Genomic DNA, 14,631 nt, shown 5'->3' on the forward strand with positions numbered 1-14,631 from the left:
CCTCCCCCTCCCCAGCCGTCAAGGCTCAAATGCAGTAGTTTCAGAGCGCGAGTCCGCAGGGACGCCAGCGAGCCAAGGCGGCGTTAAGGACGCTGTTCAGGCCGCGGTGCCGTCCACTTTGAACCCCGGTCTTTTTCGGTCTCCGGGCTTGCGGTTGAGCCACGGAGCCCTCAATCTGCACTGGCGTTTTGCTTTTCCACAAGGCAGGAGGAGGGTGCACCGTTCCCGGCGGCACTGCAATACCGGGTCGATGCGTGGAGTGAACGGAGCGAGCCCCTTTTTCAGCTCCCGGTGCTAAAAATCCCTTTAATATGTTGTCCCCTTATAGGGGACGTATCAGATATTAAACTGATGAGAACAGATACTACACTTGATCTTAGCCAAAAGGCCGAGAAGCGATGACCCCCCAGCCCCTTGCTGCCCCACCCCACCTCCCGGAACAGTCCTCACCTGCCGCGGTGAAGCCGTTTCAACTGCGCACCAGAGGGGGCCGCTGCTTAGCACCTCCGCCCAAGGGCTCCATGGCTGGGCTCTGAGCCCACTTGAAGGACAGCTGCTTTGTTTTGCTTTGCTTTTCACAAGTGCGCAAGGCTCAGCCAAAGGGCAAAGCCTGCCAAAAATGGGTTCAACTCATTGGTGTTCCTCTCCACGGAAGTCTTTAGTAAAAGGCGAAAGACTTGTGCGCTTTGAAGAGAAACCCGAGTAAGTACAGCCCCTCTCCTCCGCGCCAGCCAAGACCTCTGTCGTCCCAGTCCCCGGCCTCAGGGTAAGCCCGGCTTGGCTTAGCGTGCGCCAAACTCCCGGGCCACGCCCCTGCCCCTGCCCCTGGCCCCCAACACCCCCGACACTCTCACAGGCTCTATACAGGCAGTGGCTTCGCGGATAGGATGAGTCCCGGCTGTAGGGCGCAGGCTACCGAGCACCAGGGAGACTCAGGCGCCTCCAGACTCTCGCTGAGGATGGGCTGAAAACCCGGAAGGAAAACAGCCGGCACACTCAAAGGGGCATATAGGACCGCTCAAAATGGGGCAATATTCCCTCTCTGTCTGACTGTCCAAAGTGCAAACCTGGCTGCATTTTTGTCAGGCTTTGTCTTGCTCCTCTTTCCGTTCCGTTCCGAGCCGCGCTCCCTCCCCCTCCCCAGCCGTCAAGGCTCAAATGCAGTAGTTTCAGAGCGCGAGTCCGCAGGGACGCCAGCGAGCCAAGGCGGCGTTAAGGACGCTGTTCAGGCCGCGGTGCCGTCCACTTTGAACCCCGGTCTTTTTCGGTCTCCGGGCTTGCGGTTGAGCCACGGAGCCCTCAATCTGCACTGGCGTTTTGCTTTTCCACAAGGCAGGAGGAAGGTGCACCGTTCCCGGCGGCACTGCAATACCGGGTCGATGCGTGGAGTGAACGGAGCGAGCCCCTTTTTCAGCTCCCGGTGCTAAAAATCCCTTTAATATGTTGTCCCCTTATAGGGGACGTATCAGATATTAAACTGATAAGAACAGATACTACACTTGATCTTAGCCAAAAGGCCGAGAAGCGATGACCCCCCAGCCCCTTGCTGCCCCACCCCACCTCCCGGAACAGTCCTCACCGGCCGCGGTGAAGCCGTTTCAACTGCGCACCAGAGGGGGCCGCTGCTTAGCACCTCCGCCCAAGGGCTCCATGGCTGGGCTCTGAGCCCACTTGAAGGACAGCTGCTTTGCTTTGCTTTGCTTTTCACAAGTGCGCAAGGCTCAGCCAAAGGGCAAAGCCTGCCAAAAATGGGTTCAACTCATTGGTGTTCCTCTCCACGGAAGTCTTTAGTAAAAGGCGAAAGACTTGTGCGCTTTGAAGAGAAACCCGAGTAAGTACCGCCCCTCTCCTCCGCGCCAGCCAAGACCTCTGTCGTCCCAGTCCCCGGCCTCAGGGTAAGCCCGGCTTGGCTTAGCGTGCGCCAAACTCCCGGGCCACGCCCCTGCCCCTGCCCCTGGCCCCCAACACCCCCGACACTCTCACAGGCTCTATACAGGCAGTGGCTTCGCGGATAGGATGAGTCCCGGCTGTAGGGCGCAGGCTACCGAGCACCAGGGAGACTCAGGCGCCTCCAGACTCTCGCTGAGGATGGGCTGAAAACCCGGAAGGAAAACAGCCGGCACACTCAAAGGGGCATATAGGACCGCTCAAAATGGGGCAATATTCCCTCTCTGTCTGACTGTCCAAAGTGCAAACCTGGCTGCATTTTTGTCAGGCTTTGTCTTGCTCCTCTTTCCGTTCCGTTCCGAGCCGCGCTCCCTCCCCCTCCCCAGCCGTCAAGGCTCAAATGCAGTAGTTTCAGAGCGCGAGTCCGCAGGGACGCCAGCGAGCCAAGGCGGCGTTAAGGACGCTGTTCAGGCCGCGGTGCCGTCCACTTTGAACCCCGGTCTTTTTCGGTCTCCGGGCTTGCGGTTGAGCCACGGAGCCCTCAATCTGCACTGGCGTTTTGCTTTTCCACAAGGCAGGAGGAGGGTGCACCGTTCCCGGCGGCACTGCAATACCGGGTCGATGCGTGGAGTGAACGGAGCGAGCCCCTTTTTCAGCTCCCGGTGCTAAAAATCCCTTTAATATGTTGTCCCCTTATAGGGGACGTATCAGATATTAAACTGATAAGAACAGATACTACACTTGATCTTAGCCAAAAGGCCGAGAAGCGATGACCACCCAGCCCCTTGCTGCCCCACCCCACCTCCCGGAACAGTCCTCACCGGCCGCGGTGAAGCCGTTTCAACTGCGCAGCAGAGGCGGCCGCTGCTTAGCACCTCTGCCCAAGGGCTCCATGGCTGGGCTCTGAGCCCACTTGAAGGACAGCTGCTTTGCTTTGCTTTGCTTTGCTTTGCTTTTCACAAGTGCGCAAGGCTCAGCCAAAGGGCAAAGCCTGCCAAAAATGGGTTCAACTCATTGGTGTTCCTCTCCACGGAAGTCTTTAGTAAAAGGCGAAAGACTTGTGCGCTTTGAAGAGAAACCCGAGTAAGTACAGCCCCTCTCCTCCGCGCCAGCCAAGATGTCTGTCGTCCCAGTCCCCGGCCTCACGGTAAGCCCGGCTTGGCTTAGCGTGCGCCAAACTCCCGGGCCACGCCCCTGCCCCTGCCCCTGGCCCCCAACACCCCCGACACTCTCACAGGCTCTATACAGGCAGTGGCTTCGCGGATAGGATGAGTCCCGGCTGTAGGGCGCAGGCTACCGAGCACCAGGGAGACTCAGGCGCCTCCAGACTCTCGCTGAGGACGGGCTGAAAACCCGGAAGGAAAACAGCCGGCACACTCAAAGGGGCATATAGGACCGCTCAAAATGGGGCAATATTCCCTCTCTGTCTGACTGTCCAAAGTGCAAACCTGGCTGCATTTTTGTCAGGCTTTGTCTTGCTCCTCTTTCCGTTCCGTTCCGTTCCGAGCCGCGCTCCCTCCCCCTCCCCAGCCGTCAAGGCTCAAATGCAGTAGTTTCAGAGCGCGAGTCCGCAGGGACGCCAGCGAGCCAAGGCGGCGTTAAGGACGCTGTTCAGGCCGCGGTGCCGTCCACTTTGAACCCCGGTCTTTTTCGGTCTCTGGGCTTGCGGTTGAGCCACGGAGCCCTCAATCTGCACTGGCGTTTTGCTTTTCCACAAGGCAGGAGGAGGGTGCACCGTTCCCGGCGGCACTGCAATACCGGGTCGATGCGTGGAGTGAACGGAGCGAGCCCCTTTTTCAGCTCCCGGTGCTAAAAATCCCTTTAATATGTTGTCCCCTTATAGGGGACGTATCAGATATTAAACTGATAAGAACAGATACTACACTTGATCTTAGCCAAAAGGCCGAGAAGCGATGACCCCCCAGCCCCTTGCTGCCCCACCCCACCTCCCGGAACAGTCCTCACCGGCCGCGGTGAAGCCGTTTCAACTGCGCACCAGAGGGGGCCGCTGCTTAGCACCTCCGCCCAAGGGCTCCATGGCTGGGCTCTGAGCCCACTTGAAGGACAGCTGCTTTGCTTTGCTTTGCTTTTCACAAGTGCGCAAGGCTCAGCCAAAGGGCAAAGCCTGCCAAAAATGGGTTCAACTCATTGGTGTTCCTCTCCACGGAAGTCTTTAGTAAAAGGCGAAAGACTTGTGCGCTTTGAAGAGAAACCCGAGTAAGTACAGCCCCTCTCCTCCGCGCCAGCCAAGACCTCTGTCGTCCCAGTCCCCGGCCTCAGGGTAAGCCCGGCTTGGCTTAGCGTGCGCCAAACTCCCGGGCCACGCCCCTGCCCCTGCCCCTGGCCCCCAACACCCCCGACACTCTCACAGGCTCTATACAGGCAGTGGCTTCGCGGATAGGATGAGTCCCGGCTGTAGGGCGCAGGCTACCGAGCACCAGGGAGACTCAGGCGCCTCCAGACTCTCGCTGAGGATGGGCTGAAAACCCGGAAGGAAAACAGCCGGCACACTCAAAGGGGCATATAGGACCGCTCAAAATGGGGCAATATTCCCTCTCTGTCTGACTGTCCAAAGTGCAAACCTGGCTGCATTTTTGTCAGGCTTTGTCTTGCTCCTCTTTCCGTTCCGTTCCGAGCCGCGCTCCCTCCCCCTCCCCAGCCGTCAAGGCTCAAATGCAGTAGTTTCAGAGCGCGAGTCCACAGGGACGCCAGCGAGCCAAGGCGGCGTTAAGGACGCTGTTCAGGCCGCGGTGCCGTCCACTTTGAACCCCGGTCTTTTTCGGTCTCCGGGCTTGCGGTTGAGCCACGGAGCCCTCAATCTGCACTGGCGTTTTGCTTTTCCACAAGGCAGGAGGAAGGTGCACCGTTCCCGGCGGCACTGCAATACCGGGTCGATGCGTGGAGTGAACGGAGCGAGCCCCTTTTTCAGCTCCCGGTGCTAAAAATCCCTTTAATATGTTGTCCCCTTATAGGGGACGTATCAGATATTAAACTGATAAGAACAGATACTACACTTGATCTTAGCCAAAAGGCCGAGAAGCGATGACCACCCAGCCCCTTGCTGCCCCACCCCACCTCCCGGAACAGTCCTCACCGGCCGCGGTGAAGCCGTTTCAACTGCGCAGCAGAGGCGGCCGCTGCTTAGCACCTCTGCCCAAGGGCTCCATGGCTGGGCTCTGAGCCCACTTGAAGGACAGCTGCTTTGCTTTGCTTTGCTTTGCTTTGCTTTTCACAAGTGCGCAAGGCTCAGCCAAAGGGCAAAGCCTGCCAAAAATGGGTTCAACTCATTGGTGTTCCTCTCCACGGAAGTCTTTAGTAAAAGGCAAAAGACTTGTGCGCTTTGAAGAGAAACCCGAGTAAGTACAGCCCCTCTCCTCCGCGCCAGCCAAGATGTCTGTCGTCCCAGTCCCCGGCCTCACGGTAAGCCCGGCTTGGCTTAGCGTGCGCCAAACTCCCGGGCCACGCCCCTGCCCCTGCCCCTGGCCCCCAACACCCCCGACACTCTCACAGGCTCTATACAGGCAGTGGCTTCGCGGATAGGATGAGTCCCGGCTGTAGGGCGCAGGCTACCGAGCACCAGGGAGACTCAGGCGCCTCCAGACTCTCGCTGAGGACGGGCTGAAAACCCGGAAGGAAAACAGCCGGCACACTCAAAGGGGCATATAGGACCGCTCAAAATGGGGCAATATTCCCTCTCTGTCTGACTGTCCAAAGTGCAAACCTGGCTGCATTTTTGTCAGGCTTTGTCTTGCTCCTCTTTCCGTTCCGTTCCGTTCCGAGCCGCGCTCCCTCCCCCTCCCCAGCCGTCAAGGCTCAAATGCAGTAGTTTCAGAGCGCGAGTCCGCAGGGACGCCAGCGAGCCAAGGCGGCGTTAAGGACGCTGTTCAGGCCGCGGTGCCGTCCACTTTGAACCCCGGTCTTTTTCGGTCTCCGGGCTTGCGGTTGAGCCACGGAGCCCTCAATCTGCACTGGCGTTTTGCTTTTCCACAAGGCAGGAGGAGGGTGCACCGTTCCCGGCGGCACTGCAATACCGGGTCGATGCGTGGAGTGAACGGAGCGAGCCCCTTTTTCAGCTCCCGGTGCTAAAAATCCCTTTAATATGTTGTCCCCTTATAGGGGACGTATCAGATATTAAACTGATAAGAACAGATACTACACTTGATCTTAGCCAAAAGGCCGAGAAGCGATGACCCCCCAGCCCCTTGCTGCCCCACCCCACCTCCCGGAACAGTCCTCACCGGCCGCGGTGAAGCCGTTTCAACTGCGCACCAGAGGGGGCCGCTGCTTAGCACCTCCGCCCAAGGGCTCCATGGCTGGGCTCTGAGCCCACTTGAAGGACAGCTGCTTTGCTTTGCTTTGCTTTTCACAAGTGCGCAAGGCTCAGCCAAAGGGCAAAGCCTGCCAAAAATGGGTTCAACTCATTGGTGTTCCTCTCCACGGAAGTCTTTAGTAAAAGGCGAAAGACTTGTGCGCTTTGAAGAGAAACCCGAGTAAGTACAGCCCCTCTCCTCCGCGCCAGCCAAGACCTCTGTCGTCCCAGTCCCCGGCCTCAGGGTAAGCCCGGCTTGGCTTAGCGTGCGCCAAACTCCCGGGCCACGCCCCTGCCCCTGCCCCTGGCCCCCAACACCCCCGACACTCTCACAGGCTCTATACAGGCAGTGGCTTCGCGGATAGGATGAGTCCCGGCTGTAGGGCGCAGGCTACCGAGCACCAGGGAGACTCAGGCGCCTCCAGACTCTCGCTGAGGATGGGCTGAAAACCCGGAAGGAAAACAGCCGGCACACTCAAAGGGGCATATAGGACCGCTCAAAATGGGGCAATATTCCCTCTCTGTCTGACTGTCCAAAGTGCAAACCTGGCTGCATTTTTGTCAGGCTTTGTCTTGCTCCTCTTTCCGTTCCGTTCCGAGCCGCGCTCCCTCCCCCTCCCCAGCCGTCAAGGCTCAAATGCAGTAGTTTCAGAGCGCGAGTCCACAGGGACGCCAGCGAGCCAAGGCGGCGTTAAGGACGCTGTTCAGGCCGCGGTGCCGTCCACTTTGAACCCCGGTCTTTTTCGGTCTCCGGGCTTGCGGTTGAGCCACGGAGCCCTCAATCTGCACTGGCGTTTTGCTTTTCCACAAGGCAGGAGGAAGGTGCACCGTTCCCGGCGGCACTGCAATACCGGGTCGATGCGTGGAGTGAACGGAGCGAGCCCCTTTTTCAGCTCCCGGTGCTAAAAATCCCTTTAATATGTTGTCCCCTTATAGGGGACGTATCAGATATTAAACTGATAAGAACAGATACTACACTTGATCTTAGCCAAAAGGCCGAGAAGCGATGACCACCCAGCCCCTTGCTGCCCCACCCCACCTCCCGGAACAGTCCTCACCGGCCGCGGTGAAGCCGTTTCAACTGCGCAGCAGAGGCGGCCGCTGCTTAGCACCTCTGCCCAAGGGCTCCATGGCTGGGCTCTGAGCCCACTTGAAGGACAGCTGCTTTGCTTTGCTTTGCTTTGCTTTGCTTTTCACAAGTGCGCAAGGCTCAGCCAAAGGGCAAAGCCTGCCAAAAATGGGTTCAACTCATTGGTGTTCCTCTCCACGGAAGTCTTTAGTAAAAGGCAAAAGACTTGTGCGCTTTGAAGAGAAACCCGAGTAAGTACAGCCCCTCTCCTCCGCGCCAGCCAAGATGTCTGTCGTCCCAGTCCCCGGCCTCACGGTAAGCCCGGCTTGGCTTAGCGTGCGCCAAACTCCCGGGCCACGCCCCTGCCCCTGCCCCTGGCCCCCAACACCCCCGACACTCTCACAGGCTCTATACAGGCAGTGGCTTCGCGGATAGGATGAGTCCCGGCTGTAGGGCGCAGGCTACCGAGCACCAGGGAGACTCAGGCGCCTCCAGACTCTCGCTGAGGACGGGCTGAAAACCCGGAAGGAAAACAGCCGGCACACTCAAAGGGGCATATAGGACCGCTCAAAATGGGGCAATATTCCCTCTCTGTCTGACTGTCCAAAGTGCAAACCTGGCTGCATTTTTGTCAGGCTTTGTCTTGCTCCTCTTTCCGTTCCGTTCCGTTCCGAGCCGCGCTCCCTCCCCCTCCCCAGCCGTCAAGGCTCAAATGCAGTAGTTTCAGAGCGCGAGTCCGCAGGGACGCCAGCGAGCCAAGGCGGCGTTAAGGACGCTGTTCAGGCCGCGGTGCCGTCCACTTTGAACCCCGGTCTTTTTCGGTCTCCGGGCTTGCGGTTGAGCCACGGAGCCCTCAATCTGCACTGGCGTTTTGCTTTTCCACAAGGCAGGAGGAGGGTGCACCGTTCCCGGCGGCACTGCAATACCGGGTCGATGCGTGGAGTGAACGGAGCGAGCCCCTTTTTCAGCTCCCGGTGCTAAAAATCCCTTTAATATGTTGTCCCCTTATAGGGGACGTATCAGATATTAAACTGATAAGAACAGATACTACACTTGATCTTAGCCAAAAGGCCGAGAAGCGATGACCCCCCAGCCCCTTGCTGCCCCACCCCACCTCCCGGAACAGTCCTCACCGGCCGCGGTGAAGCCGTTTCAACTGCGCACCAGAGGGGGCCGCTGCTTAGCACCTCCGCCCAAGGGCTCCATGGCTGGGCTCTGAGCCCACTTGAAGGACAGCTGCTTTGCTTTGCTTTGCTTTGCTTTTCACAAGTGCGCAAGGCTCAGCCAAAGGGCAAAGCCTGCCAAAAATGGGTTCAACTCATTGGTGTTCCTCTCCACGGAAGTCTTTAGTAAAAGGCGAAAGACTTGTGCGCTTTGAAGAGAAACCCGAGTAAGTACAGCCCCTCTCCTCCGCGCCAGCCAAGATGTCTGTCGTCCCAGTCCCCGGCCTCACGGTAAGCCCGGCTTGGCTTAGCGTGCGCCAAACTCCCGGGCCACGCCCCTGCCCCTGCCCCTGGCCCCCAACACCCCCGACACTCTCACAGGCTCTATACAGGCAGTGGCTTCGCGGATAGGATGAGTCCCGGCTGTAGGGCGCAGGCTACCGAGCACCAGGGAGACTCAGGCGCCTCCAGACTCTCGCTGAGGACGGGCTGTAAACCCGGAAGGAAAACAGCCGGCACACTCAAAGGGGCATATAGGACCGCTCAAAATGGGGCAATATTCCCTCTCTGTCTGACTGTCCAAAGTGCAAACCTGGCTGCATTTTTGTCAGGCTTTGTCTTGCTCCTCTTTCCGTTCCGTTCCGTTCCGAGCCGCGCTCCCTCCCCCTCCCCAGCCGTCAAGGCTCAAATGCAGTAGTTTCAGAGCGCGAGTCCGCAGGGACGCCAGCGAGCCAAGGCGGCGTTAAGGACGCTGTTCAGGCCGCGGTGCCGTCCACTTTGAACCCCGGTCTTTTTCGGTCTCCGGGCTTGCGGTTGAGCCACGGAGCCCTCAATCTGCACTGGCGTTTTGCTTTTCCACAAGGCAGGAGGAGGGTGCACCGTTCCCGGCGGCACTGCAATACCGGGTCGATGCGTGGAGTGAACGGAGCGAGCCCCTTTTTCAGCTCCCGGTGCTAAAAATCCCTTTAATATGTTGTCCCCTTATAGGGGACGTATCAGATATTAAACTGATAAGAACAGATACTACACTTGATCTTAGCCAAAAGGCCGAGAAGCGATGACCCCCCAGCCCCTTGCTGCCCCACCCCACCTCCCAGAACAGTCCTCACCGGCCGCGGTGAAGCCGTTTCAACTGCGCACCAGAGGGGGCCGCTGCTTAGCACCTCCGCCCAAGGGCTCCATGGCTGGGCTCTGAGCCCACTTGAAGGACAGCTGCTTTGCTTTGCTTTGCTTTTCACAAGTGCGCAAGGCTCAGCCAAAGGGCAAAGCCTGCCAAAAATGGGTTCAACTCATTGGTGTTCCTCTCCACGGAAGTCTTTAGTAAAAGGCGAAAGACTTGTGCGCTTTGAAGAGAAACCCGAGTAAGTACAGCCCCTCTCCTCCGCGCCAGCCAAGATGTCTGTCGTCCCAGTCCCCGGCCTCACGGTAAGCCCGGCTTGGCTTAGCGTGCGCCAAACTCCCGGGCCACGCCCCTGCCCCTGCCCCTGGCCCCCAACACCCCCGACACTCTCACAGGCTCTATACAGGCAGTGGCTTCGCGGATAGGATGAGTCCCGGCTGTAGGGCGCAGGCTACCGAGCACCAGGGAGACTCAGGCGCCTCCAGACTCTCGCTGAGGACGGGCTGAAAACCCGGAAGGAAAACAGCCGGCACACTCAAAGGGGCATATAGGACCGCTCAAAATGGGGCAATATTCCCTCTCTGTCTGACTGTCCAAAGTGCAAACCTGGCTGCATTTTTGTCAGGCTTTGTCTTGCTCCTCTTTCCGTTCCGTTCCGTTCCGAGCCGCGCTCCCTCCCCCTCCCCAGCCGTCAAGGCTCAAATGCAGTAGTTTCAGAGCGCGAGTCCGCAGGGACGCCAGCGAGCCAAGGCGGCGTTAAGGACGCTGTTCAGGCCGCGGTGCCGTCCACTTTGAACCCCGGTCTTTTTCGGTCTCCGGGCTTGCGGTTGAGCCACGGAGCCCTCAATCTGCACTGGCGTTTTGCTTTTCCACAAGGCAGGAGGAGGGTGCACCGTTCCCGGCGGCACTGCAATACCGGGTCGATGCGTGGAGTGAACGGAGCGAGCCCCTTTTTCAGCTCCCGGTGCTAAAAATCCCTTTAATATGTTGTCCCCTTATAGGGGACGTATCAGATATTAAACTGATAAGAACAGATACTACACTTGATCTTAGCCAAAAGGCCGAGAAGCGATGACCCCCCAGCCCCTTGCTGCCCCACCCCACCTCCCGGAACAGTCCTCACCGGCCGCGGTGAAGCCGTTTCAACTGCGCACCAGAGGGGGCCGCTGCTTAGCACCTCCGCCCAAGGGCTCCATGGCTGGGCTCTGAGCCCACTTGAAGGACAGCTGCTTTGCTTTGCTTTGCTTTGCTTTTCACAAGTGCGCAAGGCTCAGCCAAAGGGCAAAGCCTGCCAAAAATGGGTTCAACTCATTGGTGTTCCTCTCCACGGAAGTCTTTAGTAAAAGGCGAAAGACTTGTGCGCTTTGAAGAGAAACCCGAGTAAGTACAGCCCCTCTCCTCCGCGCCAGCCAAGATGTCTGTCGTCCCAGTCCCCGGCCTCACGGTAAGCCCGGCTTGGCTTAGCGTGCGCCAAACTCCCGGGCCACGCCCCTGCCCCTGCCCCTGGCCCCCAACACCCCCGACACTCTCACAGGCTCTATACAGGCAGTGGCTTCGCGGATAGGATGAGTCCCGGCTGTAGGGCGCAGGCTACCGAGCACCAGGGAGACTCAGGCGCCTCCAGACTCTCGCTGAGGACGGGCTGTAAACCCGGAAGGAAAACAGCCGGCACACTCAAAGGGGCATATAGGACCGCTCAAAATGGGGCAATATTCCCTCTCTGTCTGACTGTCCAAAGTGCAAACCTGGCTGCATTTTTGTCAGGCTTTGTCTTGCTCCTCTTTCCGTTCCGTTCCGTTCCGAGCCGCGCTCCCTCCCGCTCCCCAGCCGTCAAGGCTCAAATGCAGTAGTTTCAGAGCGCGAGTCCGCAGGGACGCCAGCGAGCCAAGGCGGCGTTAAGGACGCTGTTCAGGCCGCGGTGCCGTCCACTTTGAACCCCGGTCTTTTTCGGTCTCCGGGCTTGCGGTTGAGCCACGGAGCCCTCAATCTGCACTGGCGTTTTGCTTTTCCACAAGGCAGGAGGAGGGTGCACCGTTCCCGGCGGCACTGCAATACCGGGTCGATGCGTGGAGTGAACGGAGCGAGCCCCTTTTTCAGCTCCCGGTGCTAAAAATCCCTTTAATATGTTGTCCCCTTATAGGGGACGTATCAGATATTAAACTGATAAGAACAGATACTACACTTGATCTTAGCCAAAAGGCCGAGAAGCGATGACCCCCCAGCCCCTTGCTGCCCCACCCCACCTCCCAGAACAGTCCTCACCGGCCGCGGTGAAGCCGTTTCAACTGCGCACCAGAGGGGGCCGCTGCTTAGCACCTCCGCCCAAGGGCTCCATGGCTGGGCTCTGAGCCCACTTGAAGGACAGCTGCTTTGCTTTGCTTTGCTTTTCACAAGTGCGCAAGGCTCAGCCAAAGGGCAAAGCCTGCCAAAAATGGGTTCAACTCATTGGTGTTCCTCTCCACGGAAGTCTTTAGTAAAAGGCGAAAGACTTGTGCGCTTTGAAGAGAAACCCGAGTAAGTACAGCCCCTCTCCTCCGCGCCAGCCAAGATGTCTGTCGTCCCAGTCCCCGGCCTCACGGTAAGCCCGGCTTGGCTTAGCGTGCGCCAAACTCCCGGGCCACGCCCCTGCCCCTGCCCCTGGCCCCCAACACCCCCGACACTCTCACAGGCTCTATACAGGCAGTGGCTTCGCGGATAGGATGAGTCCCGGCTGTAGGGCGCAGGCTACCGAGCACCAGGGAGACTCAGGCGCCTCCAGACTCTCGCTGAGGACGGGCTGAAAACCCGGAAGGAAAACAGCCGGCACACTCAAAGGGGCATATAGGACCGCTCAAAATGGGGCAATATTCCCTCTCTGTCTGACTGTCCAAAGTGCAAACCTGGCTGCATTTTTGTCAGGCTTTGTCTTGCTCCTCTTTCCGTTCCGTTCCGTTCCGAGCCGCGCTCCCTCCCCCTCCCCAGCCGTCAAGGCTCAAATGCAGTAGTTTCAGAGCGCGAGTCCGCAGGGACGCCAGCGAGCCAAGGCGGCGTTAAGGACGCTGTTCAGGCCGCGGTGCCGTCCACTTTGAACCCCGGTCTTTTTCGGTCTCCGGGCTTGCGGTTGAGCCACGGAGCCCTCAATCTGCACTGGCGTTTTGCTTTTCCACAAGGCAGGAGGAGGGTGCACCGTTCCCGGCGGCACTGCAATACCGGGTCGATGCGTGGAGTGAACGGAGCGAGCCCCTTTTTCAGCTCCCGGTGCTAAAAATCCCTTTAATATGTTGTCCCCTTATAGGGGACGTATCAGATATTAAACTGATAAGAACAGATACTACACTTGATCTTAGCCAAAAGGCCGAGAAGCGATGACCCCCCAGCCCCTTGCTGCCCCACCCCACCTCCCGGAACAGTCCTCACCGGCCGCGGTGAAGCCGTTTCAACTGCGCACCAGATGGGGCCGCTGCTTAGCACCTCCGCCCAAGGGCTCCATGGCTGGGCTCTGAGCCCACTTGAAGGACAGCTGCTTTGCTTTGCTTTGCTTTGCTTTGCTTTTCACAAGTGCGCAAGGCTCAGCCAAAGGGCAAAGCCTGCCAAAAATGGGTTCAACTCATTGGTGTTCCTCTCCACGGAAGTCTTTAGTAAAAGGCGAAAGACTTGTGCGCTTTGAAGAGAAACCCGAGTAAGTACAGCCCCTCTCCTCCGCGCCAGCCAAGATGTCTGTCGTCCCAGTCCCCGGCCTCACGGTAAGCCCGGCTTGGCTTAGCGTGCGCCAAACTCCCGGGCCACGCCCCTGCCCCTGCCCCTGGCCCCCAACACCCCCGACACTCTCACAGGCTCTATACAGGCAGTGGCTTCGCGGATAGGATGAGTCCCGGCTGTAGGGCGCAGGCTACCGAGCACCAGGGAGACTCAGGCGCCTCCAGACTCTCGCTGAGGACGGGCTGAAAACCCGGAAGGAAAACAGCCGGCACACTCAAAGGGGCATATAGGACCGCTCAAAATGGGGCAATATTCCCTCTCTGTCTGACTGTCCAAAGTGCAAACCTGGCTGCATTTTTGTCAGGCTTTGTCTTGCTCCTCTTTCCGTTCCGTTCCGTTCCGAGCCGCGCTCCCTCCCCCTCCCCAGCCGTCAAGGCTCAAATGCAGTAGTTTCAGAGCGCGAGTCCGCAGGGACGCCAGCGAGCCAAGGCGGCGTTAAGGACGCTGTTCAGGCCGCGGTGCCGTCCACTTTGAACCCCGGTCTTTTTCGGTCTCCGGGCTTGCGGTTGAGCCACGGAGCCCTCAATCTGCACTGGCGTTTTGCTTTTCCACAAGGCAGGAGGAGGGTGCACCGTTCCCGGCGGCACTGCAATACCGGGTCGATGCGTGGAGTGAACGGAGCGAGCCCCTTTTTCAGCTCCCGGTGCTAAAAATCCCTTTAATATGTTGTCCCCTTATAGGGGACGTATCAGATATTAAACTGATAAGAACAGATACTACACTTGATCTTAGCCAAAAGGCCGAGAAGCGATGACCCCCCAGCCCCTTGCTGCCCCACCCCACCTCCCGGAACAGTCCTCACCGGCCGCGGTGAAGCCGTTTCAACTGCGCACCAGATGGGGCCGCTGCTTAGCACCTCCGCCCAAGGGCTCCATGGCTGGGCTCTGAGCCCACTTGAAGGACAGCTGCTTTGCTTTGCTTTGCTTTGCTTTGCTTTTCACAAGTGCGCAAGGCTCAGCCAAAGGGCAAAGCCTGCCAAAAATGGGTTCAACTCATTGGTGTTCCTCTCCACGGAAGTCTTTAGTAAAAGGCGAAAGACTTGTGCGCTTTGAAGAGAAACCCGAGTAAGTACAGCCCCTCTCCTCCGCGCCAGCCAAGATGTCTGTCGTCCCAGTCCCCGGCCTCACGGTAAGCCCGGCTTGGCTTAGCGTGCGCCAAACTCCCGGGCCACGCCCCTGCCCCTGCCCCTGGCCCCCAACACCCCCGACACTCTCACAGGCTCTATACAGGCAGTGGCTTCGCGGATAGGATGAGTCCCGGCTGTAGGGCGCAGGCTACCGAGCACCAGGGAGACTCAGGCGCCTCCAGACTCTCGCTGAGGACGGGCTGAAAACCCGGAAGGAAA

The 14,631-nt window shown here is 58.8% G+C and overlaps 26 non-coding genes across 26 annotated transcripts; all 26 read right to left on the reverse strand.

Moving 5' to 3' along the window:
- Positions 1 to 209: 209 nt before the first annotated feature.
- LOC146325828 (U2 spliceosomal RNA) lies at positions 210 to 400 on the reverse strand. Its single transcript, XR_014770917.1, has one exon. It is a non-coding gene; the product is annotated as a U2 spliceosomal RNA (small nuclear RNA).
- A 191-nt stretch (positions 401 to 591) lies between these two features.
- LOC146325829 (U5 spliceosomal RNA) lies at positions 592 to 706 on the reverse strand. The gene has a single exon (XR_014770952.1). It is a non-coding gene; the product is annotated as a U5 spliceosomal RNA (small nuclear RNA).
- A 632-nt stretch (positions 707 to 1,338) lies between these two features.
- LOC146325830 (U2 spliceosomal RNA) lies at positions 1,339 to 1,529 on the reverse strand. Its single transcript, XR_014770843.1, has one exon. It is a non-coding gene; the product is annotated as a U2 spliceosomal RNA (small nuclear RNA).
- Positions 1,530 to 1,720: 191 nt separating this feature from the next.
- Positions 1,721 to 1,835, reverse strand: LOC146325831 (U5 spliceosomal RNA). The gene has a single exon (XR_014770953.1). It is a non-coding gene; the product is annotated as a U5 spliceosomal RNA (small nuclear RNA).
- Positions 1,836 to 2,467: 632 nt separating this feature from the next.
- On the reverse strand, positions 2,468 to 2,658 carry LOC146325832 (U2 spliceosomal RNA). Its single transcript, XR_014770858.1, has one exon. It is a non-coding gene; the product is annotated as a U2 spliceosomal RNA (small nuclear RNA).
- Positions 2,659 to 2,859: 201 nt separating this feature from the next.
- LOC146325833 (U5 spliceosomal RNA) lies at positions 2,860 to 2,974 on the reverse strand. Its single transcript, XR_014770954.1, has one exon. It is a non-coding gene; the product is annotated as a U5 spliceosomal RNA (small nuclear RNA).
- Positions 2,975 to 3,611: 637 nt separating this feature from the next.
- On the reverse strand, positions 3,612 to 3,802 carry LOC146325834 (U2 spliceosomal RNA). Its single transcript, XR_014770870.1, has one exon. It is a non-coding gene; the product is annotated as a U2 spliceosomal RNA (small nuclear RNA).
- Positions 3,803 to 3,993: 191 nt separating this feature from the next.
- Positions 3,994 to 4,108, reverse strand: LOC146325835 (U5 spliceosomal RNA). Its single transcript, XR_014770955.1, has one exon. It is a non-coding gene; the product is annotated as a U5 spliceosomal RNA (small nuclear RNA).
- Positions 4,109 to 4,740: 632 nt separating this feature from the next.
- On the reverse strand, positions 4,741 to 4,931 carry LOC146325836 (U2 spliceosomal RNA). The gene has a single exon (XR_014770844.1). It is a non-coding gene; the product is annotated as a U2 spliceosomal RNA (small nuclear RNA).
- Positions 4,932 to 5,132: 201 nt separating this feature from the next.
- LOC146325837 (U5 spliceosomal RNA) lies at positions 5,133 to 5,247 on the reverse strand. Its single transcript, XR_014771131.1, has one exon. It is a non-coding gene; the product is annotated as a U5 spliceosomal RNA (small nuclear RNA).
- Positions 5,248 to 5,884: 637 nt separating this feature from the next.
- LOC146325838 (U2 spliceosomal RNA) lies at positions 5,885 to 6,075 on the reverse strand. Its single transcript, XR_014770881.1, has one exon. It is a non-coding gene; the product is annotated as a U2 spliceosomal RNA (small nuclear RNA).
- A 191-nt stretch (positions 6,076 to 6,266) lies between these two features.
- On the reverse strand, positions 6,267 to 6,381 carry LOC146325839 (U5 spliceosomal RNA). The gene has a single exon (XR_014770956.1). It is a non-coding gene; the product is annotated as a U5 spliceosomal RNA (small nuclear RNA).
- Positions 6,382 to 7,013: 632 nt separating this feature from the next.
- Positions 7,014 to 7,204, reverse strand: LOC146325840 (U2 spliceosomal RNA). The gene has a single exon (XR_014770845.1). It is a non-coding gene; the product is annotated as a U2 spliceosomal RNA (small nuclear RNA).
- Positions 7,205 to 7,405: 201 nt separating this feature from the next.
- On the reverse strand, positions 7,406 to 7,520 carry LOC146325841 (U5 spliceosomal RNA). The gene has a single exon (XR_014771132.1). It is a non-coding gene; the product is annotated as a U5 spliceosomal RNA (small nuclear RNA).
- A 637-nt stretch (positions 7,521 to 8,157) lies between these two features.
- Positions 8,158 to 8,348, reverse strand: LOC146325842 (U2 spliceosomal RNA). The gene has a single exon (XR_014770892.1). It is a non-coding gene; the product is annotated as a U2 spliceosomal RNA (small nuclear RNA).
- A 196-nt stretch (positions 8,349 to 8,544) lies between these two features.
- On the reverse strand, positions 8,545 to 8,659 carry LOC146325843 (U5 spliceosomal RNA). Its single transcript, XR_014770957.1, has one exon. It is a non-coding gene; the product is annotated as a U5 spliceosomal RNA (small nuclear RNA).
- Positions 8,660 to 9,296: 637 nt separating this feature from the next.
- On the reverse strand, positions 9,297 to 9,487 carry LOC146325844 (U2 spliceosomal RNA). Its single transcript, XR_014770903.1, has one exon. It is a non-coding gene; the product is annotated as a U2 spliceosomal RNA (small nuclear RNA).
- Positions 9,488 to 9,678: 191 nt separating this feature from the next.
- LOC146325845 (U5 spliceosomal RNA) lies at positions 9,679 to 9,793 on the reverse strand. Its single transcript, XR_014770958.1, has one exon. It is a non-coding gene; the product is annotated as a U5 spliceosomal RNA (small nuclear RNA).
- Positions 9,794 to 10,430: 637 nt separating this feature from the next.
- On the reverse strand, positions 10,431 to 10,621 carry LOC146325846 (U2 spliceosomal RNA). Its single transcript, XR_014770914.1, has one exon. It is a non-coding gene; the product is annotated as a U2 spliceosomal RNA (small nuclear RNA).
- A 196-nt stretch (positions 10,622 to 10,817) lies between these two features.
- LOC146325847 (U5 spliceosomal RNA) lies at positions 10,818 to 10,932 on the reverse strand. Its single transcript, XR_014770959.1, has one exon. It is a non-coding gene; the product is annotated as a U5 spliceosomal RNA (small nuclear RNA).
- A 637-nt stretch (positions 10,933 to 11,569) lies between these two features.
- Positions 11,570 to 11,760, reverse strand: LOC146325848 (U2 spliceosomal RNA). Its single transcript, XR_014770921.1, has one exon. It is a non-coding gene; the product is annotated as a U2 spliceosomal RNA (small nuclear RNA).
- Positions 11,761 to 11,951: 191 nt separating this feature from the next.
- LOC146325849 (U5 spliceosomal RNA) lies at positions 11,952 to 12,066 on the reverse strand. The gene has a single exon (XR_014770960.1). It is a non-coding gene; the product is annotated as a U5 spliceosomal RNA (small nuclear RNA).
- Positions 12,067 to 12,703: 637 nt separating this feature from the next.
- Positions 12,704 to 12,894, reverse strand: LOC146325850 (U2 spliceosomal RNA). The gene has a single exon (XR_014770929.1). It is a non-coding gene; the product is annotated as a U2 spliceosomal RNA (small nuclear RNA).
- Positions 12,895 to 13,095: 201 nt separating this feature from the next.
- On the reverse strand, positions 13,096 to 13,210 carry LOC146325851 (U5 spliceosomal RNA). The gene has a single exon (XR_014770961.1). It is a non-coding gene; the product is annotated as a U5 spliceosomal RNA (small nuclear RNA).
- Positions 13,211 to 13,847: 637 nt separating this feature from the next.
- On the reverse strand, positions 13,848 to 14,038 carry LOC146325852 (U2 spliceosomal RNA). The gene has a single exon (XR_014770940.1). It is a non-coding gene; the product is annotated as a U2 spliceosomal RNA (small nuclear RNA).
- Positions 14,039 to 14,239: 201 nt separating this feature from the next.
- On the reverse strand, positions 14,240 to 14,354 carry LOC146325853 (U5 spliceosomal RNA). The gene has a single exon (XR_014770963.1). It is a non-coding gene; the product is annotated as a U5 spliceosomal RNA (small nuclear RNA).
- Between the last annotated feature and the right edge of the window lie 277 nt (positions 14,355 to 14,631).

Source organism: Lutjanus erythropterus, chromosome 6 (assembly GCF_056507025.1).
Source record: "Lutjanus erythropterus isolate fLutEry1 chromosome 6, fLutEry1.hap2, whole genome shotgun sequence".
In the NCBI taxonomy this organism is placed as follows: Eukaryota; Metazoa; Chordata; class Actinopteri; order Lutjaniformes; family Lutjanidae; genus Lutjanus; species Lutjanus erythropterus.